Source organism: Callorhinchus milii, unplaced genomic scaffold (genome assembly GCF_018977255.1).
Source record: "Callorhinchus milii isolate IMCB2004 unplaced genomic scaffold, IMCB_Cmil_1.0 Scaffold10, whole genome shotgun sequence".
In the NCBI taxonomy this organism is placed as follows: Eukaryota; Metazoa; Chordata; class Chondrichthyes; order Chimaeriformes; family Callorhinchidae; genus Callorhinchus; species Callorhinchus milii.
In genome coordinates, this window is record NW_024704751.1 from 19,915,908 (window position 1) to 19,939,641 (window position 23,734).

At 41.5% G+C, this 23,734-nt stretch overlaps 1 protein-coding gene across 2 annotated transcripts in view; it reads left to right on the forward strand.

Moving 5' to 3' along the window:
* The first annotated feature begins 226 nt into the window (after nt 1-226).
* Nucleotides 227-23,734, forward strand: part of rspo1 (R-spondin 1) — an 87,473-nt gene continuing 63,965 nt past the window's right edge. The window contains exons 1-2 of one of the 2 annotated variants that reach the window (XM_007906741.2): nt 227-271; nt 3,077-3,179. The gene's annotated coding sequence lies outside the window, so the exon portion shown is untranslated. The remainder of the gene's footprint in view (nt 272-3,076; nt 3,180-23,734) is intronic. The other variant, XM_007906743.2, reaches the window with a different exon arrangement.

Genomic DNA, 23,734 nt, shown 5'->3' on the forward strand with positions numbered 1-23,734 from the left:
ACCGGGTTCACTACTCACGGCTGGAGAACAGAGGCGCGTGGGCCCACACCCCTGGCAGCTCGGCCTGACGGGCGCTGTCGGAGCCGCTGACCGGGTCAGGCGGGGCTTCTGGAAGCTTCGGAGCCGAAGGGAGGGCCGCGAGAGCGGGAAAGCGGGCACCTCGCGCGTGCGCATTGGCCGCAGGCCGGGGCCGGGCGGGAACGCGTGGCGTCCGCGCATGCGCGCCGCGGGGGCTGCTGGGGTGGCGGCGGGAAATGGGTCTCACTCGTGGGTGAGTGTTCGCGGCCTCGAGACTGTCTGTGTGTGTGTGTGAGAGAGAGAGTGTATATATATATATATATATATCCGTGTCTGTGTTAGTGTGTATTTCTGTGGGTATGAGTGTGTCCCTCTATGTGTGTGTATATTTGTGTGTCTATATGCGTGTGTCTCTCTTGGTGTATGTGTGTCTGTTTGGTAGTGTATGTGTGTCTCTGTGTCTGTAACTGTGTCTGGGAGTGTGTGTCTCTGTCTGTAAGTGTGTCTGGGAGTGTGTGTGTGTGTATGTGTCTCTGTCTGTAAGTGTGTCTGGGAGTGTGTGTGTGTCTCTCTCTGTCTGTAAGTGTGTCTGGGAGTGTGTGTATGTGTCTCTGTCTGTAAGTGTGTCTGGGAGTGTGTGTGTGTGTATGTGTCTCTGTCTGTAAGTGTGTCTGGGAGTGTGTGTGTGTCTCTCTCTGTCTGTAAGTGTGTCTGGGAGTGTGTGTGTGTATTTGTCTCTCTCTGTCTGTAAGTGTGTCTGGGAGTGTGTGTGTGTGTCTCTCTCTGTCTGTAAGTGTGTCTGGGAGTGTGTGTATGTATGTGTCTATCTGTAAGTGTGTCTGGGAGTGTGTGTGTGTCTCTCTGTCTGTAAGTGTGTCTGGGAGTGTGTGTGTGTATGTGTCTCTCTCTGTCTGTAAGTGTGTCTGGGAGTCTGTGTGTGTGTGTGTGTCTCTCTGTGCTGTAAGTGTGTCTGTTTGTGGTGGCAGCCCTGAGAAGCAGGAGGTGGTTACCCACAGGACCCCGGCAGTCAGTAACACTCACCTGCGCTGGTGTTTGTCCTTCTAAGTCGGACGCCCAGTTTTTCATAAAGGAAAGCATTCATAATTAGGGTATTTTTGCAACAGTGTATGATATTATTTCTTCATGTTTAGTTTTTATCAATAAAGGGAAAAAAATGTAAGTGAGCAGTAAAATGTGCCTCTCAACAGAATCAGTCAACTCCCCACAATTTTCCGCAAAATGTGCCAAATCTCCCCGCAAGTTTGGGCAAATATTTCTGCGGGAGATGAGTTGGGAAGAGGAGTTGAGCTTCGCCATTTACAACAAAAGAGCCTGCAATTTATATTTCCCAATGTAGACATTGCTTTACAAATGTTTGTGACACTGCCAGTAACTAACGCTGGTGCTAATCAAACATCAACTCAGGTCAACTATGGATCAAAGATTGAATAATTTAACATTAATGTCAATCGAGTGTGACCAGCTAGAGTACAATGACATAATTGAAGACTTTTTGACCATGAAGAGTCAGAAGAAACTGATTTAACAGCTGTTCTAATATAAAGCTCTGGTTTGATTTTACCTTTAACATCACTAAGAGTATTAGTACCACCAATTTGTGCTGAAATTAATACGGTTTTGTTTTAGTCATTCTGAATAGAGCTGGTGATTTGGAAACAGAAACAGTGCCTTATAGAGATGAGAGAGAGCGAGGGGGTGAGAGTCTTTGGGGTGGGGGTGTTTGGGGTGTGTCAGTCTCAGGTGAAATGCTGTGAGGCTGACTGACGTCTCCTCAGGCTGACAGCCGCACATGCACGTGCTGGTTAATGTATAACACATCATGTGTATAATTTTTGCACCGTTTGTTTGGCTCAAGTTAACTCCACACCAGGAGTTTATGTTGGTAAGTTTTACAGTGTGTAGATCTATAGAAGTTTACAGTATGTGACACTGGGGAGTGTACGGACAGAATCCTCCACACTTCCTCCGCCCCCCACACCCCGCCACACAAACACATACACACACAACCCCCCTACACACACACACCCCTACATCCTTACATAGACAGGACCAGGTTACCGGGACTGTAACTAGTGGAGACCAGCTTCAATTACGTCTTTGCCCCATATATTATTTGTGGAGTCCTGTAGCTCAGTAGTTAGAGCACTCGCTTTGCAAGCGAGACACCTGGGTTCAATTCCAGGCAGAGGGCGAAACCTTGGGCAAGTTTCCTAACTCCACACACCTAATAATAATCCCTCCAAAACAAAACAATAATAAATTGGTTATTTTAAATCCACGACTGTTTGTGGGACACTGCTGTGCGCAATTGGCTGCTGCGTTTCGCCCACAAATATACAGTCAATTCACTTGGCAGTATATTCTGTGAAGCACTTTGAGACGTCTAGAAGACGTGAAAAGCGCTATATCAAATGCAAGGATTATTATTATTCTACCTTTGATTCAGTTATATAATTGTTTTAATAATAATAATCCTTGCATTTGATATAACGCTTTATCACGTCTTTGAGATGTTGAAAGCTCTTCACAGAATATACTGTAAAGTGAGTTGACTACATTTTGTGGGTGAAATTGTTATGTCACATTTAAAAAATAGAACTTAAATAACCAAGATAAATTAACAATAGAATATTTGGCATTGTCATGGGCATGGGTAGTGGTAAAACAGTAAAGCGAAGGAATTGAACATGCAAAGAGGGGCCTCAAAACTATAATGGCCGTGGGACCCCTTCAAGCTTAACCTGGGTCTGATCACCACATCAAAAGATTGGTTCAGATGAAGAAGGCCCTTTGGTTGATCTGATCTCATTCTTCCAAATCACACACCCTATTTTCCTCCCATCACAGCATCAAACCATTTTTTAAAATGTGTCCTGGTCTTAACCACCCTTCCTGATAACCTGAAATGTTAATTACTCTCTAGGTAAAGATATACTTCCTGGTGTTTGTCCTGACATTGCTCTTTGCAACTCAAAACCTGTTCCACGGTCTTCCATCTGAAGATGACTGAAGTGAAATGCCTCACACTTTGTTTCAGGGGGTCTCTACCTGAAAGGAACACAACATATCCAAATCAGCCTGAACAACTTCAAATCGCATGGACATCACTGTACCTTTCTGGCTTTGCCGTCAATTCAAAGGTAACTCCTTTGCCAGGATGGGTGAGTGAGTGAGGCTTCTCGTGCACTCAGCGTTTGTGAATGTGACATTTCAATTTTGACCTGCAAGTGGACTTTGAGGATTTATCTGTTTTCTTGTCTGTTAGTTTGGAATACAATTGAGGGTGAAAATGGTGTACATATTTTGTGCAAGTAAGGCATGATGTGATTTTTTTAGAAAATACAGATGAGAGCAAGCCTGTGATTTACATGGGATTACTTAGTCTGCCAATTCCTGATTTATCCTGTTCTCCGATTGCTTTCAATGAAATGTGCCAAGGGGCATTTTATTTTCTTAATAAAATGTTCTAAAGGCAGAGGATACTCTCTGATGCACCTGAGACCAATTACCCAAACACTCTGTTCTTTTTCACTTTGGTCAGAAGGTTTTCTGAATATTGTTCCATCACACGCATAAAAGCCCTTTTTCTATGTCTTCTTGGCAAGAGAATGCTTAGTGATCTTTTAAATCCTTTTCCACATTTGAGATTAATTTCTGGGTAAACTTATACTGGGTCATGTTGTTTCTGTTTATACCTTCTGCAAGGCTGCTTTCCAGTCCGTTTCACTGCTTACCAAAGAGATGATGGAAGTTGTCTTGCTCTCTTGGCGCTAACAATCTATGTGTTCTGTTAGGTGGTTGGTGCTGTGAATGTAACCTAGAGACCTTGTGTTAATGTTCAGAAATTTAGACAGGCTTGACACTGAAGTAAAATGGGCCTGACAATTTTAAACCAGTTTGAGATGTGTTGTAAAATGATATTCTAAAGGAGAGGGTAGCTCCAGTACAGTGACTGGGACACTGGTGGTGGGGTGGAGGGGGGCACATCATTGAATGTGTTGTTCTTCAGATGAGACCTTAATGCGAGGTCCCTTTAAGTCCTGTCTGACTATTCTTCATGTGAATTTCATATAGTGCCTGTAACGTTCAAAAATCTCACAGGTCAAATGTAGTGACTGCGTATGGGATAGCAAGTGCGGAAGCCATTTTGCTTACAGTTCTACAAACATCCATGAAATGAATAACAACAACAACTTGGATTTATATAGCGCCCTCCATGCTGGACGGCGTCTCAGAGCGCTTTACAGTTTAGGATCCCGACGCTGAGCCAGGGTGATGGAGAGGAAGGTGACCAAAGGCGCTGTGGAAGAGAGGTCTTCAGCAGAGACCTGAAAATAGGAAGAGAGGGAGCGAGGCGAAGGAAGTGAGGCAGGGAATTCGAGAGCCTCGGGGCATAGCGACTGAAGGCACAGACGCCGAGGGTGGAACTGAGGACTCGGGGGAGGAAGAGGCCAGACCCGGAGGAACGAAGGCAACGGGAACTGTGAGGAGAGAGGAGGTCAGAGAGGTGGGGGGTGCAGAGGAGTGGAGGGATTTGAAGACAAGGGTGAGGATCTTGAAGTCGATCCTCTCTGGGACAGGCAGCCAGTGCAGTCTGGCAAATAACCATTTTATTTGCAATGTTGTTGGCCAGGACACCAGGAGAAATTCCCTTCTCTTTTCAAACAGTGACGTGGGATCTTTGAAACTTGTCAGAACAAGCAGACAGACGAGTTTGGATGGAAGTCTCATCTGGCCATCGCTCGCCAGTCACATTTGAGATTAAACATCTTTGGGCTGCAGCATGAAAGATGGCATTCAACACAGTCTGCTCTGGGGAATCCTAGCAAGAGCTGATTGAGGAGGAAATACCAAGCACAGTGAGACCATTCTGCAAGGCTCCATAACCACGCTTTTTCAATCACTGTTTTGTACAGATAAAAGGATCTTTAAGATAAATTTTGTATTTGCAGAAAGGAAAGCTTTATTGGTGCTTGTTTTCACTTTATGAAAGGACTTGACTATGTATCAGCCTGGCTATGTATCAGCCTAGCTCATTTGGTAGCACTCTCGGCTCTGAATCAGAAGATTATGGGTTCAAGCCTAATGTGGGACTTGAACTTGTATCGTCTGGACTGATACCATAGTGCAGTGCTGGGGGTGTGGCGGATTGTTGGAGGTGCCGGCCTTCGGATGAGATGTTAAACTGTGATCCTGTCTGTGTTCAGGTTGATATTAAAGACTTCATGGTACTATTTGAAAAGAGAAAAGGAAGTTTCTCCTGGTGTCCTGGCCAACAATCCTCCAGGATAAATATGTTCATTCATACCATTAGTGTTTGTGGGATATGGTTATGCGCAAAATTGGCTATTACATTTGCCTACAAAACACACAGTCACCACACTTTACAGTAAATCTTGTGAAACGTTTTGAGACGTCCTCCCAACATGAAAGTCACTGTATCAAATGAAAAAAAATTCTTATTTTTATATTATGATTTGTAAGAGACAACAGACGAATCAAGTTTTTCCCCAATGTTAGTTCTAGCAACGGGAATATTAGGATGGTACCAGGGCAGGCAGGGAACTGCTAGCAGGATAGACAAGCAGTCAGACCTTTTTCTCTGGAGAAGAGACCTTTTAAGAGGGGACCTAATCCAGGTGTTTAAAATTATGAAAGGGTTTGCTATTAAATTATGAAAAGCCTTTCACGTTGGGACACCCCTCCGATGTGAAAGGCGCTCTCTAAATGTAATTTTGTTGTTGTTGTTGTTGCTAAGGTTAACAAAATAGGCTGTTCCCACTTGTTGGGGAGTTCTTAACCAGGAGATACATTATAAATTAGCGATGAGGAGATCTAAATGAGAATTTAGGGGGAACTACTTCATGCAGAGGGTAGTGAGAGTGTGGAACTTAGTGCCTTAAGCAGTGGTTAAATCAGTAAATCAGATAGTTTAGATATAGATGCATTCAAAGGAAGTTAGACCTTCACATGAGGAAGAGGGCAATACAAGGGTAAAGGAGGGAGTAAGGAGTGGGCTGGAGACCTCTGTGGAGTTTTAACACTGGCACAGACTGGTTGGACTGAATAGCCTATTTTATTGTGCTGCCTAGTCAGTGTAAACTGTAACCCATTCTGCTTCCCACTGATGCTGAGATCATTTTTATCAAAAAAACCTAGGAGATTATATCAAAGATTATATAAAAAATGCAAGGATTATTATTCTTGTTTTTATGGCTCTCTTGTTACTGCCTGTGTTAGCCAAAGACTCTCAGAACAACACAATTTCTACATAGCAGTTTGGTTGCACGAAGCATCAAAGATCACAGAGACTTGCTCTTGGTCTTCACAATGATAAATATTAATTATTAAAGGAATGAGGAAGGAATAGAAAACCATGCTGTTTATTACAATGTTCTAGGCTGGCAACAATAATAATAATAATCCTTGCATTTGAAATAGTGCCTTTTCAAAATATACTGTGTATTTTGTGGGTGAAGCTGTGCAGTACATTAAGAATAGTGCTATGATACTTTGGCAAATCTTCAATCATTGGTGTGCTCAGAGGATTTTTCTTTTGGCTTCAATTCGCTTGTGAATTGCCCTTGAAGTGAGCTCTCATCTGTTATGATGATTTTAAATACTTCTACTTTGTATTTGTTTGCTCCAGGTATAATCAACATTTTGCTCCGGGCGAGGCAAGGGGAGTGAGATTGGCGCATTCCGTAATAATAATAATCTTTACATTTGGAGGACTTAAAGTTCTTCACTGGATTTACTATAAAGTGTAGTGACTGTGCATTTTATAGGTGAATGCCAATTTGTACACAACAATGCCCCACAAACAACCATGAAGTGAACAACCAATTTTATTCAGGGGATTGTTTGTTAGGACACCAGGAGAAACTCATTTCTCTTTTTGAATAGTGCCATGGGATCTTTCACGTCTACCTGAACAAGCAAATAGGACTTTGGGGTAACATCTCAAATGAAGGACAGCACTTCCAACAACGCAGCGCACCCCAACCTGAATTGGAATGTGCCAGCCTAGGCGATATGAGTTCCAAGTTCTGACAGGAGTTTGAAACCACAACCTTCTGACTCAGGTAAAAGTGCTACCAACTGAGCCAGGCTGACACACAAATCCCAGCATTAATTCACAAGTTAATCTCTAAATCTTGAAAATGAAACAAAACGATTGCCCTTCTGTGCTATATCTGCAGGTATTTCAAAGGAACCAAGCATCCATGTATCTCGTGATCGATCATCATATTTTTTGCACTCCTATGATCTTTGTGGGACTGCATGGCTGCCGCATTTGCCTAATAATTACAGTCATTACACTTCACAAAAAAATCCTGTGAAGCTCTTTGAAATGTTTCAACAACGTGATAATGCCCTGTACCAATTGTAAAGATTATAATAACCAGCGCCAGCAATCTAGTCTGATCACAATTTACCTTTGTATCATATTTTGATGAACACCTTGTGTCATGAGCCTTCTGATGGGAATAAACTGACACGTCTCCCTCCCCCTATGCTTCCCATATACATGAGAAGGAACAGTACAGGCAAACTTAACTCTGAATTAACCTCGAATCACGAAATGCTGTTCACGTCATTTTCATATCTGCTTCTATTTTCACATTTTCTCCTTTGGAATGGTATCCAAAATTAAGAAAACAAAACTATTTTTAAAATTTTTTAAAACTATTTAAAATTCCGATATTTTATCTCCTCTGATGAGACATAAATTTTAAACTTAGGCTAACCCTGTTTCTCATCCTGCTCAGTTTCTATTTTATTTGTGAAGTGCTTTGAGATGTGAAGGGAGCTACAGTAGAAACCTGGTTTGCGGTCACCTCAGTAATCCAACCACCTCACAATTGCGGGCACATTTTCACAGTCTCTCATTGTCAATGTTAAAAGATGGAGTCCTGTAGCTCAGTGGTTAGAGCACTCGTCTTGCAAGCGAGACACCTGGGTTCAGTTCCAGGCAGAGGGTGAAACCTTGGGCAAGTTTCCTTACTCCACACACCTAATAATAATCCCTCCAAAAATAAAACAATAATAAATTAGTGATTTTCAATCCAAGACTGTTTGTGAGATACAGCTGTACGCAATTGGCTGCCGCGTTTCGCCCACAAATATACAGTCAATTCACTTTACAGCATATTCTGTGAAGCGCTTTGAGACATCTAGAAGACGTGAAAAGCACTGTATCAAATGCAAAGATTATGATTATTATTATTAAGATAGGCTGTCTGCTTCAGTAAACCGGGCATCTCACTATTCAGGACAATGGTCATTGATTGTGGCCGCTACAGAGTCCTCCTCCTCTTCAAACGTGGTACAAACACCCCGCTACTAAACTACAAAGTGTACTAGGCCTCGGGCTTCTTGCGCTGTTTCCTTGATGCTGCTGCTGTGGATGGAGTGGGCTCTGGTCGCACATGCGCGGCGCAGGTGGGATCGCGGAAGCAGCGCAAGCAGAAAATCAACAGCGGCCTAACCTGAGCTCCTGTGGCCAATTCTTGCTAAGTGCTGTAAACGTGCCACCACGGAAGAACTTAATCAAAAACAGTGAGGGCAAAAAGTCATAGACAGTTAGCTGAGATCTATGGCATTGGCAGAACTCAAGTTGGATGCATTCTCAGCTTTTGTTTTAAATGTGACAATGCCTTTATTTTGATGAGATTGCAAAGTATGGTTGTTGAATGTTCATCATCCTTGCCCATTACCAATGCCCTTATCGTTACATCAGTGACCTGAATCACCCGACCTGTTTCAGTAATCAGGTCGCCTCACTAAGTAGGTCACTTTTGCCCAGTCCCTTGAGTGACCAGATTAATGAGGTTATACTGTATTTTGTTTTTGTGTTTGTTTTTGTTGTTTTTATTCAAACGGACGGTACCTTTGTCAGTCGTATCTTTTCCTGTTTTTAACAACTGATCGACTTGCCTTGTCACGTCATCGTGTCTCAAAATAATTTACTGTCAATTTTCTCATGTATTTTTTGACAAACATGGTAGCCATTTGTCCCAACAAAGTCTCCCACAAACAGCTTTAGCGTGAATCATAGAATAATAATATAATAATCTTTGCATTTGATATAGCGCTTTTCACGTCTTCTAGAAGTCTCAAAGCGCTTCACAGAATATGCTGTAAAGTGTTTGACTGTATATTTGTGGGCGAACGCGGCAGCCAATTGCGCACAGCAGCGTCCCACAAACAGTCGTGGATTGAAAATGACCAATTTATTATTGTTTTGGTTTTGGAGGGATTATTATTAGGCTCTGTGTGGAGTAAGCAAACTTGCCCAAGGTTTCGCCCTCTGCCTGGAATTGAACCCAGGTGTCTCGCTTCCAAAGCGAGTGCTCTAACCACTGAGCTACAGGACTCCACATGAGCAACTAATAATAATAATAATAATCCTTACATTTGATATAACATCTTTTACATTGGTAGAACGTCTCCAATGCTTGCCAGATACTGTGAACCGTGGTGATTTTTTTGTTCTATTAAAAACGGGATTTGGGCCACATGAGAGGTTTTAGAAACTTTTCTTTGAAGAACACAAATTTTTGTTGAAAGAAATGTGGACTGGGATTCTTCTGCTAACTGAAGAGCTATGCCAATTACTGTGTTCTACAATGGAATTTGCTCTGCGTAGGAATATTCAACCTTAGGATAATTCTGTAGCATGGTACGAGGCAACACCAAATCCTATAAGAAGATTAATTGCCATAAGTGGAGTTGACGCTAAGCAAAAAGCCTGTGAGAGTGAAAGGTACAGCTTCTGTTTTGTAGAGGATTGACAAGGATTGCTGTTGTTAGAGCACTGGAGAAAATAGCATTAAAAACCTGGTCTATAAACATTGCGGTGCTCCAATGTGCTAAGCCACCTTAGCATACACTTCACACGTAGGATAAGTGTGGAAGACAGGGTAAGTGCACGTCACTTTCGCTAATGGGAGTTTTTCCTTGTCAACAATCATCCAGCCAATATGCACAAAGCAAGGTCCCACAAACAGCCATGATGTGAATGACCAGTTTTATCACAGGGTTGATCCAGATTTTAAAAAGCTTCTTCGGCTCACTTGATCTTATCCGTCCTTGATCTTATACCCACCTTACTGTCCCCCAATCACAGCATCAAGCTGTTTTTTAAATGTCCTTTTCAAGTTTCCTTGCCTCAACCACCCTTTCCGGTTCAGAATCTGGGGATTGTCGTTCAGGACAGTGGGAGGAACTCCCTCCTCTTTTTGAATAATTTCATGAGATTTTAATGTCCACCTAAACAGAATCACCATTAAACCATTAAATGATTTACTGCCTTACCTGAGGGTTGGTGCCTCTTACAATTCAACACTCCCCAGGACTCCACTGGAGTGTCAGCCTTAACTATGAAAATCCAAACACAAACTTGCATTTATATCACGCCCCTAGTGTCTCAGAGCCCTGAACAACATGTAGCTGTGTGCATATGAGTTTACTCTTAGAATATTTGGTAATGTCAAGTATCTTTGTGTTGGAATAATAATAATATTTGCATTTCACAAACCGGCTTATTATGTTGTTCCAGAGCCTTGGGACATCCTCCCAACGTAAAAGGCAAATGTAATTTGTTGTAGTCATGTTATAATGTAAAATGATTTGATTGTATTTTGTGGGTGAAATCGCAGCCGAATGGGAACAGCAACATCCCACAAACAGCCGTGGAATGAGTGACCAATTTTATTGGGGGATTGTTGGCCATGATACCGGGTGAAATTCCCTTCTCTTTTTGGATAGTGCCATGAGATTTTTTAACGTCCACTGAACCGGCAAGCAGGACCTCGGTTTAACATCTCATCCGAAGGATGGCACCTCCAACAATACATTGCAGCGCACCCCCAGCACTACACTGGGGAACCAGTCGAGACTGAGGCTTAAACCCATAACCTGCCTCAGAGGCGAGAGTGCTACCAACTGAGCCAGAGATTGATTAAAGATAGAAATGCCTTTGTTCTTCAGTAGACTCTTGTTTTTTATTCAACCTGACTGCTGGTTTGCTTGTTTAGGCATTTTAGTGCTAAGGACAGAGAGTTTTCAATAAAGCATGGTTTTGACAATTTATCATGTGTAAAGCCTGACTCCTTGTTGTTTCATTCTTTAACTTTTTTACAAATTAAGTAATTTTTGCAATGAATGTAACGCCTGTGACTTTGAAAGGTCGCAAAGTGCTTCACAGAAAATTGCTTTCCAGTGTAGCGAGTGTTTTATATAGGCAAACGTGCCAGCCAATTTACACACAGCAAGGTCCCACTAACAGCTATGAAGTTAAGTTAATGGTCTATTTATCTGGAGGATAGTTCGCGAGGGCACAAGGAGAAACTCCCCTTTTTTAAATAGTGTCAAGGGATCTTTTAACTCCCACAGAAGGAGGTTCGATTTATTGACCTCTGACCATACAGGACAACCCAGCACTTTATTGAAGCATCAGCCTAGACTTTGAGTTACAAGTCCTGATGTGGGGCTTGAACTCACAACCTTTTGACTCAGAAGCAAGAGCGCTACTACTTGAGTGATGCTGAAGCCTAATGAAGCGTGTATTGATGTAAAAAAATACTTTTTAGCTTTCCTGTGCTGTACCTCAATTGGTTGTTTTGCTTTTCCTCACAAAACCTCTACAACCTGTCACTAACTTAATTCCCATCTTAACATTTGTGCTCTCCTGCACATTAAGTTGGTTTCATACATTTTCCTTGAACCTACTCCTTATGTTTGCCATTTAGTGGTTTCCTGCCTTGTCTTCTATTATTTTGGTTTCTCTGTGAGTATATTTAGTTTGAGTGCAGGATTCTGCATTTGTTTCCAAGCCAAGTTTCTTTGATGTCAAATGTACGGACTTGAACACCTGCAGATGAAATCCTATCTGTCTCGATCCAGATTTAGTGTTACAGTCCTTGGTCATTTGCTTTGCAGTATATTTCCCTCTGCAGTTGGTAATACGGAATTAAGATTTTACAGTTAGTAACAAAAAGAATTTCAATAAAAGTAACTTTTTTAAAGTCAATTTTTATTTTTGTATGGGAAATTTCTGGGCTACAAATGACTACAAAATACAGTTGTTACACCTTTCCCTGAAGCGCTTTGATATATCCTTGAAGATGTGCTATAGAAATGTAAGGTATATTCTGTATTATTTTACAAAATCACAGTCTCTCTAAGTCTTTCTAAATAGTATACAGTATTATGAGTCTTGTGTAAATATAGTTGCATTATGCCCATGTGCCAACCTATGTTTAGATGACCACAATGAAAATAATTTTTTTTAAACATCCTTTTCATTGTGGGCATCTGTTTAGCATCCTTAAATTTTAAAAAGTCTAAAGTTATTCCTTCTGTATATACACAGCTGCATCAACACATGGTTTACACCTGAGAATTATACATCAATGTTCCATGAAATTAGTTATTTGACTAACTTAATTTCCATTTAAATAAACTGCAGTAAATTAGGGGAAGCCCTGCTAGTGTAGTGACTAGAGAGCTGCAATTTACAGACCCAGTAGCTCGCTTCCTAGTTCAGATCCTGGTCTATGCTGAGTTTGCTGTTCTCAGCTGGGGCTGCTGAAAACAAAAGTGGCCCCGGCTTTCCCAGGGTAAGGTAGGGGAAACCCAGCCAGAGTTCCTGCTCCTAATCGCTCCATATATAATTTTAATTCTTGCATTTGATATAACGCCTTATCATGTCTTCGAGATGTCTCAAAGCGCTTCACTGAATAAACTGTAAAGTGAATTGATTGTACATTTTATGGGTGAAACACAGCAGCCAATTGTGTCCCACAAACTGTGGTGGATTGAGTGACCAAATTGTTTTTATTAACAATATAGCACTATATTACCCTCTATAGTACTATACCATATATATATGTATACTAATAAAATGACAATGTCTGTCTGCGCTTCAAGAAGGATCTCAATATTCGATTGATGTAGAGACGTGATTCATACTTCATCTGGACTTGTGTGGGAGTGACATGGGCATATTTGTTTTTAGGTTTTACGTTTTTTTGCTGCAGTATTCCTGGTGGCCACCGAGTCAAAGTGGCGCTGTGGCATCCTGCGTCGCAGAGCACCTACGTATGTACTCACACCCTGTAGTTACACCTGGTGGCTGCACCGGCTGACACAGGCACTGTGGCATCCTGCGTCGCATAGCACGCAGGATAGCAGCGAAGTGGCGGGAACAAAATAAAACACGGACGAAGCTAAGTCGCGGCAACAACAAACAAAATTACGTTTAAAGCGCTGAGTCCTCCCACAGGGGTCCTCCCAGATGAGTATAGATAAAGATGAAATGTCTGTCAGCGTGTCATTCTACATTCCATATTGGATCCTTTGGTTATATAACAATAATCTTTGGATTTGATACAGCGCCTTTTCACGTCTTCGAGACGTCTCAAAGCGCTTCACAGAGTATACTGTAAAGTGAATTGACTATATCTGTAGCTGCAGTAGGTATAGCTTGGAAATAATAGAGCACCATATTACCCTCCATAGCACCCTCTATTGGTTGTTCTGGTGTGTGGCAGCTGGGTGGTGAGAGTTGAGGCTTGGCTGTGACATCCTCTACAGTCGAATGGCCTGCCCGCACTTACTGCCAAGGCTCACACAAGAATAATGGCCACTTATGTGGAGGGTACCGAGAGGCGATCAGCGCCCGCGCAACCACACCCCAGCGAGATGCCAGTCCAGAAACAGACATGCATGTGCCAGCGGGAAGAAAATTTGAAAAAAAATAATTTCGGAGAAAAATATATTCTTCTGCTTGATGTTTCATCCAAAAAATGGCACTTTCGACAACTCTGTCCCCAGCACTGTACTGGCATGTCAACTTTGAAAATGAGCACAACGTCTCGAACTGGGGCTTGAACCCATAACCTTTTGTCTCATAGAGCAGAGAGTGACTGTCTGAGCCGGGCTGACACCCTTTTCAGGGAACGAACACTTTCCCCAAAACAGAGCTAAAATCCTCACACAGGAACACAATGCTCCAATGACTTATCGATCAATTTTTGGAAAAAGCAGGTAGCTGGATGTTATTTTGACCTTTCCTATTTCTTGAAGGTAATTAGGAGGTTGAGCTACTACAATCAAACCCCTTTACCTTGTAGTACTACTCTTCAAAACTAATTATTGTAGAAAAGATTATGTCCTGTTAATTTGTCCTCGGAATGTCTTCCCTGTGTTTAAGACACATTAAGTCCTTAATCTGGATTCCACACATTTTTCTCCTGAGTGTCCACTGAGACCGTACTCGATGCAGTGGTTTTGAACTGAATTATAACACTTTAAGAGTGTAACAACCTGTTGGTTGTTGGACTGAATCTGATTGTGGTCCTTTGAGCAATGCCCATGGGAAAGGGAAGGTGAGAAGATGCAAGTGGATTAACCATATCAGCCAGTCAGCAACTCCCGCAAACCTATTACCTTTTTACGGAAGACTTGATATCTGACTATTGACAATGTCTCTCTTATATGAACCTGAATATAACAATTCTATTTCTATTTGACATCAAATTGACTGAGTTGTGAATGCATTTTGCGACATTGTCCCAATCTGAAGTACACTGTAAAAATGTTGTATTAAGGGGACAAAAATTTCACTTGGATCTATACTTACTGAATTTAATTCGAATTTCAGAGCGGAATTTGGCAAATTGTTGAATCATCCTGTGCACAGATTGGTTGCTGCATTTGCCTTCTAAGCACAGTCACTACACTTTACATTAAAATCATAGAATCATAGAATTATATAGTACAGAAGGATGCCATTCAGACCATCGTGTCTTGCTGGGTCTTTTAAAAGAGCTATCCAAATCATGGAAAATCCTGTGAAATGCTTTGAGGCACCCTCCTGATCGATGCAAAATTGGTTGCAATGATCATTGTTGCAGCAAGAATTATGGCACAACATTGAGAACAAAAGTTATGCAACCGAGGAAATTTATTACAAGAAAAAAAAAGTGATCTGTCTTTGGTATTTTATTGAGCTCTTAATGCAGGATTTAGCTGGATTAAATATTACTGTTTCAGAGATGCCCAAGGGACATGATTTCAAAGTCACTTGTACAGATGTTAAATAAAGTGGATTGTGTGTGTGTGTGCATACTTAAATTTTAACAGCACAATGAAAAATTGGAAGCTTAGCCCTCAGTGGAATAATGTGCTGCCTCAGGGTATTTTGTTTTGTGTTCATTGCTCTTGCTAAAATTCTGCATGAATCAAATCTACTCTTAACTTTGCTGCAAATCTGATTGTGACGAACACTGTTCCTTTTGGCAGGGATGCGAATGCACATTCTGGGGTCTGCTACAAGCTACAATGAGAATAGTTTCCTCATCTTTGCAGGTTGTGAGTTTGGCATACTATCCTCCTTGGTTGGGGGGTGTATTTAAGTGAATTTTCTTTGGAGCTGATTTGGCTCCAGTGAGTTCTCCATAGTACGCTAGGTAGAGAGTGCACATTCCATTCCAATAAACATCTCTGGAATTTTCATGTGTAGGTTTGGTTTGGATGCTCTTAAGCATGGCGATGGGTTTCAGACACCCGGTTGACCAAAAAAACTTGGCATTATTTGGGCCCCAATCAGCACAAAAAACACAGCACAGAATAACCATCACCTTTGAGACATCCACTGTCAGAGTCAGGTCAAGAACTGTACACGGTGAAACAAATTGAGTTTTTTAATGTGTGATAAAATCAATCTGTAAATTCCATGGATTATTACTTACATATGACCTGTTTGGTAAGATCCCCAATTCCTTTAGTACTGTCTAGTAATTTATGACCATATATCACTTGTATTCAATGGGTTACATTTGGTGGTAACCTTACTTTTTTAATATACAATTGCCACGAATGCACACTTTGGGCAGTTCAATAAACATGTTATTTATATTAACCGGGCACTGAGCAAGTAATAATCATGATAATTACTAAGTGGAGAATCTGACCAAAGCATTTTTTTGCAGTGAATTTATTGTGATGTCCTGTTAGTCATGACAGTAAGTGAAACAATCTGGTTGCCATCTGTTATATAGCAAGCCAAGGGATGTGGCATTATCCTGCCACCTGTTGCGTCTTGTAGCTCAGTGGTTAGAGCACTCGCCTCGCAAGCGAGAGGACATGGGTTTGATTCCTGGCAGGGCGAAACGTTAGGCAAGTTTCCTTGCTCCACACGCCTCTGTTTACTTAGCAGTAAGTAGAAACCCGGTTGTTAGTCGATTGCCGGATCATTTTTCCGGGGATAATAATTCCTTAGGAAATAATAATACTAATGTGGTCAGTCAATCCACGACTGTTTGTGGGATACTGCTGTGCGCAATTGTCTGCTGCGTTTCGCCCACAAAATATATAGTCAATTCACAGTATTTTCTGTGAAGTGCTTTGAGACATCACAAAACATGATAAAGCATTGTATCAAATGCAAGTATTATTATTATATGCATCCACTAGTATAATATCTACATTGCTCATTGTTGAAACAAAGTCCATGCATTCTTTCATAAAGGAATTAAATAATTCTTTGAAAAGGCTGAAGTGTATAGCGAGAGAGCTGCAGAGTGGGACTTGGTGAGATGTGGAATAACACAGGGTAGAGTAGATGGGCTGAATGACCTATGTCTGTGTCTTAACGCACGATGACTTAATACAGAAGACAATGTATAGAAGGACAGATTCTGCAGTTTTATTGTAGTGAGTTTAGACAAATGTGTGCAGCACACTATTGGAGTATCAGCATTGACTGCGTTCGAAGTCTTGATGTGGGCTTGAATCCACAACCTTCTGACTCAAGAGTTAAGAATGCAACCAACTGAGCCAGTGTGACACCAATGAAACAGAAGGAATCATAAATGAGACTGTGTCTTTGTAAAATTGATGCTTTCACATCAATTTCATTCAGAACATAATTCCAAACAAAACCATACATTCTGTGCAACGTGGGCACATTGCTGAGTGTTTTCCGTTCCATGCTTTTTTATATTGTAAAGGTCTAATTTTCCTTGTTATCCAAAGGTTCACATTACTTTTCAGTAATCCTTGCACTAACTCCATTGTTCTGTTTTCAGATTATCTCTGTTCTTTGCGTTAAACCTCTTTGTTTATTTAAGAGGTTTGACATTGTTTTTGTTTGTATCCTCTTGCTTCCTTGGGACGTCCTCCCAATGTGAAAGGGGCTATAAAAATGTAATTTTGTATTGTATTATAATCTCAAATCGCCCAAGACAATCCCAAGTATCCTGATCACAGGCAGTTTAATTTTTAACATGCTAACCACTTTGTCTTTGCTCCTTTATTGTTTATTTGCAATCTCTTGCTAAATGCTTATTTCTCCCCATTACTCCTATTGATTTGTTGCATTGGAGAGCAGTCCCACTGAATTTATTTGTGCTTTTCCCAGGTTACATTGCTTTACCTCCAGCTGTGATTAATATTGCCACTTTTTATTGTTTCCCAATTGTTTCATTAGACTAAACTCACCCACTGTTGAAATCTGTCACAGAATTCTCTTATCTCTCTAATCCTCAAAAGCTAGCTGCTCAAAGTATCCAGCCAGATCTGGGCTGAAATCCCAGGTTGGCATTACATGTAGTGCCTTTGGTGATGTACAATTATGAATGGGAAGTCCCATTAGCAGCCAACAACACACGTGGAATTCTGCAATTTCAGACCACATCTGCCTCCTCTGTTCCCTTGAAGCTTGCTCTATTCACCGCCTTCTGAATAAAAGTAGTTAGAAGTGCAAGCATTGAAGCTGCAGTTTACCTTGCCTTTTCTGTCTATACACAGTTCATAACGGTTTAATTAACACCAGTTTTGAGGTGATACATCAAGACTGAGGTGGATAGATATTTGTTAGGTCAGGGGATCAAGGGATTTTGGGCAAGGGCGAGTAATTGGAGTTGAGGTACAGTTCAGCCATGATCTTATAGAATGGTGGAACAGGCTCGAGGGGCTGAATAGCCTACTCCTGTTTCTATGTTTTTATGTTTCATCCTTGGCTCATCAACTTGAAATACCAGTCATTGCTCTGCCTTTTGCATAGGATATCAACTTGATCCTAATGTTGCACATTTTTAATCAGAATTGACAAGCGCCATCAACACCATCAGTGTCTGGCCAGCGCACAGTGATCGGGTTGGTGGAATAATTTATTTTATTCATGAAAGGTTACATGAAGCTGATTCCAATGGCAATATCCCATTGGGACACTGCTGTGCGCAATTGGCTGCCACATTTCGCCCACAAATTCACTTTACTGTATATTCTGTGAAGTGCTTTGAGACGTCTAGAAGACGTGATAAGACGCTATATCAAATGGAAGGATTATTATTATTATTATCATTATCCAGAGGCACCTGGGTGTGCTCCACAATTTTCTGGCAGTCAGTGTACAGACTTCCCATAGTGCGCCTGTTTACTACAGTCGGCCTTACTGCCATGGAGATGTCTGTGTCTAATAATGACCGTTTCTATGCAGATAATTTGTTTTTCCAACCTTTGGTGCTGGCATCTTGTGGAATTTCACAATCAGGCCAGACTTTCTAGCACTAACTCATTGTCTTCACCAATCAGACACTTCCCCGCATTCAGAGCACTACAATATACAAATATAAGTTGTTGTGTTGCAAAGATCTACATATCAGAAGCTTGGAGTCTTCTGTGGCATTATCTGTAATAATAATAATCCTTAATAATAATAATAATCCTTGTATTTGATATTGTGCTTTTCACGTCTTCTAGACGTCTCAAAGCGCTTCACAGAATATGCTGTAAAGTGAATTGACTATATTTGTGGGCGTAACGCGGCAGCCAATTCCGCACAGCAATGTTCCACAAACAGTCGTGGATTGAAAATGACCAATTTATTATTGTTTTTTTTTTTTGGAGGGATTATTATTAGGCTCTGTGTGGAGTAAGGAAAGTTGCCCAAGGTTTTGCCCTCTGCCTGGAATTGAACTCGAAAGCTCTGTGAGAAACCCTTCCAACCGAAACAGTATCCGTTAATATAAATAGGCTGTTTCCACTGGTTGGGTAACAAGCGGATACAAATATAAGATTGTGACTGGGAGAGTTTATGAGGAACTACTTTAAACAGAGGGCAGAGAGATTGTGAAACTCACTGCCTGAAGCAGTAGTTCAATTGGATAACAGGTCCATTCAAGAGAAAGCTAGACTTTCAGATAGAGGGGAATGGAAGAGTATGGGAGGGAATATGGAATGAGTGAAGACTTGTGTGGAGTACAAACACCGACATGACTGGTTAGGCTGAGTGGCCTGTTTCCGTGCTGTACAGTCTTTGTAATCCGTGTAATATACCTCATGATAAGCTTCGGATTCCAAAATTATTTGGGTTTGCCATTTTTGTAAATACTGTTGTCTGGACTAGTCTTCCATTTACAAGTAACCTTGAGACCTTTCTACCATACGATTCAATTGTCTTTTTATATAATTTTATAAATTTATGTACTTTTCTTTTTAAGTCCATCTGATAGAATGTGTGTACATAGTGTGTGTATAGGTTGAGTTGGACACTGTAGAGGTGCACATTCTCTATGTTAGGACATTCACATAGGTGCTCACTTGGTTGTGGTTTTGTTGAGTGGGTCAGTGAGTACCCTAAATAGAAAAGATGTGTCCCAAAGGGATGAGGTGGAGGAATTTGGAAAAGTATTGGAAAAGTATTGGGTGTTCGGAATTTGGTCTTAAATCCAATTCTGTATCTAAAAATGAAGAGCGTTTTTTAATAGTTGCATGCAGGTACTCCAGTACAACAACAACAAAATTACATTTATAGAGCACCTTTCATGTCGGGAAGACGTCCCAAAGTGCTGAAACGTCAGGTGTCGGGGCCCGAGAATGGGGGAAGGGTGGTGTAGGGGTGAGAGAAGCAGAGAGGTGGGAGGACGACCAAAGGCACGATCGAAGAGAAGGGTCTTGAGACCGGCCTTGAAGGAGGCAAAGGAGGAGGTGAGGCGAAGGAACCGTGGGATGGAGTTCCAGAGTGTGGGGGCAGAGAGGCTGAAAGCCCGGCCACCGATGGTAGGTTGAGTCAGGCAGGAGACATGGAGCAGACCGGAGCCCGCTGAATGGAGGGAATGGGGCAGGTTGGTAGGGAGTCAGCAGGTCAGAGAGGTTAGGAGGGGCAAGGCCATGGATGGCCTTGAAAGTGAGGATGAAGATCTTGAACTGGGGATGGGGAGCCAGTGGAGTCAGGCGAGGGTGGGAGTAATGGGAGTCACGGAGCCTGGTGCGCAAGAGTACACAAGCTGCACCAGTTTTGGATGATCTGCAGCTTGTGAAAGGAAGAGTTGGGAAGGCCAAAGAGGAGGGAGTTTCCGTAATCGAGCCTTGATGTGATGAATGGATGGGTAAGGGTTTCGGCAGGTGTTCCAATTTCTTTGTTGAAATTAGTTTTATATATTGTTTTCATTCCGACCTCCTCTGGGGGAGGTAGTTAGAGTGTGTGTGACCAGCGGTTTTTGAAAGGTTGAAAAATAGAACTGACCACGCTTGATTTTGACTTACTCTAGATCATAAAGTTTATGGATTTGAACCCTGGACCAGCAAGTGAGCTCCTAATCTGGCCTGATATTTCCAACGCTGTACCATTGCTTTATGCGATACAGTGCTGGGGGCGTATTGCGTTGTCTGTCAGAGTCCATCAGATGAGATGTTAAACTGAGGTCTGCCTGCATATTCAGGTGGATGTTAAAGATCCCATGGCGCTATTCGAAAAGAGAACAGAGTTTCTCTCCCCCGGTGACTTGGCCCACAAGCCCCCAAATAAAATTGGTCATTGACTCCATGGCTGTTTGCGGGTCATTGCTGTGTCGCGTTTCGCTTTACAATCTACTGTATATCCTGTGGAACATTTTGAGATGTCTTAACGATGTAATAAGGCACTATATCAAATGCAAGATTATTATTATATAATTCAACACTTAATCAAATCCAATTTAGATGTCTGCTGTTGCCAGACACCTGTGTAACTCATTGTACATTATTGTTAAGTGCCAAGGCCCATACACTTGACAGGAACAATATCAAGATAGCTAACAATATCAAGATAAACACAGCTCATCTCGATGTGACAGCTAGCAGTGTTGTCACCAAAAACATTTCATATCCATCTTGAATTTGAGTTTGAGCTGGGCAAACCATTCCAGTTATCATTCAGCAACAGTGCTTCTGAATTGGAAAACATTGTTGGAATTGGTTTTGAACTGTAATTGGAAAGGCAGCAACACACTAAAGCAATTTGGTGGCTACACCAGCTCCCAAGTAGCCTGGATTAATATACTGTAATTCATGTAATTTCCTGTCAGTTCTATGTGTGTGGGGCTTGGCTGGAAGGTTAGCTTTGCAGGTCCTTCAATCTCCACTCAAGGGGTTCTCCATTGCTGGTTCTCCAACATTTTGTGGTCAGCATTTCTTCAGCTATCATATGTCTGACACATGAGGAAACTCATCAGCATGCTAAAGAGTATCCAAACCGGACTGAGAGTTCTATGTATGCCACCTACACATTGTAATTTCTTGTATTTTGGAATAAATGCACACTATCTCCCTGGAAGGGCACCTGTAATTGTTGGAGTTTAACCAGCTAAAACTGCATAGCTTTCCATCGAAAGCACTGTCTGGTAAGCTTCCCCTTGAATGTTGACCAATTAAGACTTTGGCTTGTAGGGTTAAAAGCAGCCAAGGGGGAAGAATCCCTGCTCCCCTTTATTCTCTAACATCTGTTAGCAGCTAGACATCATGTTGGCAGGATACACTGATAGATTGACGCAAACTTTGGAATGAGCTCTCACAAACTCTGCAGTTGATCTTATTTTGTTAAATTGAGGGAAAATATAATTTGTTAATGACCCAATGAACGTTTACAAGAATATCTTTATCAAGAATGTGCAAACAACGTAGCTCTACTGATCATCACTCTCTGAACCTTGCATCAACAACAACAAATTACATATGTATGGCGCCTTTCATGTCAGGAGGACTTCCCAAGTTTAAGGCACTGGACAGTCAGGGATCCACACCCAAGCTGATGGTTGGGATCAGGAGGGGTGAAGGGCAGGGAGGGTAGGAGGGTGATGGAAGGCAACTAACACCCCAAATAACTACGCAATTACCTTTGTCCCTTTTGTATGATGTCTTCCATCCAGTGTTTTACTACAGTATATGTGAAACTGCTGAAATAAATATTGACTAGAGCATCACTATTTTTTTCCTTCAATCTCTTAAGCATTTTCGGATAAATCTCATTTGGCTCAGGTACTTTGTAGATGTTGAATCCTTCAAGTTTCTGCACATAACATGCTAGATAGACCTGCAGATTCTACTAAGTCTACATATGTTACAGATTCCTTATCTACAATCTGGTAATTATCTCCAAAGAAGACAAATGAAAAAAACAAAAATAATCTACCTGTCAATATCTGGGCAATCTATTCTGTGTAATTTATCCCATAATAAGATATCGGTATCAAACTCTGCCAAGATTAAGTGTTCCAAGATGCTATCCAGCACAAAGGGCGCTATATAAAGGCATGCAGTTGTTGTATCTGCATTTCAACCTTTGCTATTTACATTGACTGTGGGACTCAGAGGTAAAAGTGCTACCTACTGAGCCAGTAATTTCAGGCAAGAATAGACCACTGGTCAATCCAGTCATCCAAATTCCCTTGACGGGTCAATCGCGGATTCATCAGATTGAATTTTTTTTTGTTGACAGGAAAGTGTTCGGTTGAAATACTTTGAAGTTTCTCATTCTGCCACCAAATACTCAAAATGTTTTGGGAAACTGTTCTTTTTAATTGAATGTTTTTATGGATCTGATTTGAACTGGGCCTGAGAATTGAGGGAGGCGGAGGTCAGATTTAGAATTATTCCTTTCGTAACCATGTCTTGGTGTGGATAAAGTGAAGTAACTTGCCGTTGGGAGAAGCCGTTTAAGATGTATCAAAAATGTCTGTTTTTCATAAAAATCTCTCTTTGTAGTGAAACAGAGACGGAGCTTTGGCTGCATCAACCTTCATTCCATTGATTGAAATGAACATCTTGCCAATTGGAAATGTTGCTTCCACCAGAGCACCAGTGAGGACAGATTTTGCTTTTGTGAGTTCACAGTGGGTGCGGGCTGGGGCATTTGCAGTGGACAGGTGTGTAAAAATATTTCCAAGAGAAGAGCATGCACAAATGGGGTTTATTTCACTGGAGTGGAGGGGATGTGGTCAAGATGTGAGGGGGTATGGCGGTGTTTGATGGTGGAAAATTATTTCTTTGAATAGGGGAATCGGCAACATTGAGGGACAGTATCAGGATTGTTAGCAGGAACCTCTGTTGAAATGTCTCAAAGCATTCAAAGAGTTTTCTGCACAGTGTTGTGACTGTATTTTTAGGTGAACACGGCAACCAATTTGCACACAATAATGAATGTATGAAAGCACGCTGAGAAGCTGTATAAATACAAGTTGTTGTTGGAATCCTTGTATTTGGTATAGCGTCTTCCACGTAATGAGGACATCCCAAGGAGCTTTACAAGATTTTACTGTGCAAGTGATGTGACTGTGCAAATGTGGCAGCCAATTTTGGCACAGTAATGTCCCACACATAGCCATGGAGTGAGTGACCTATTTTATTTGAGGAATTGTTGGCCAGG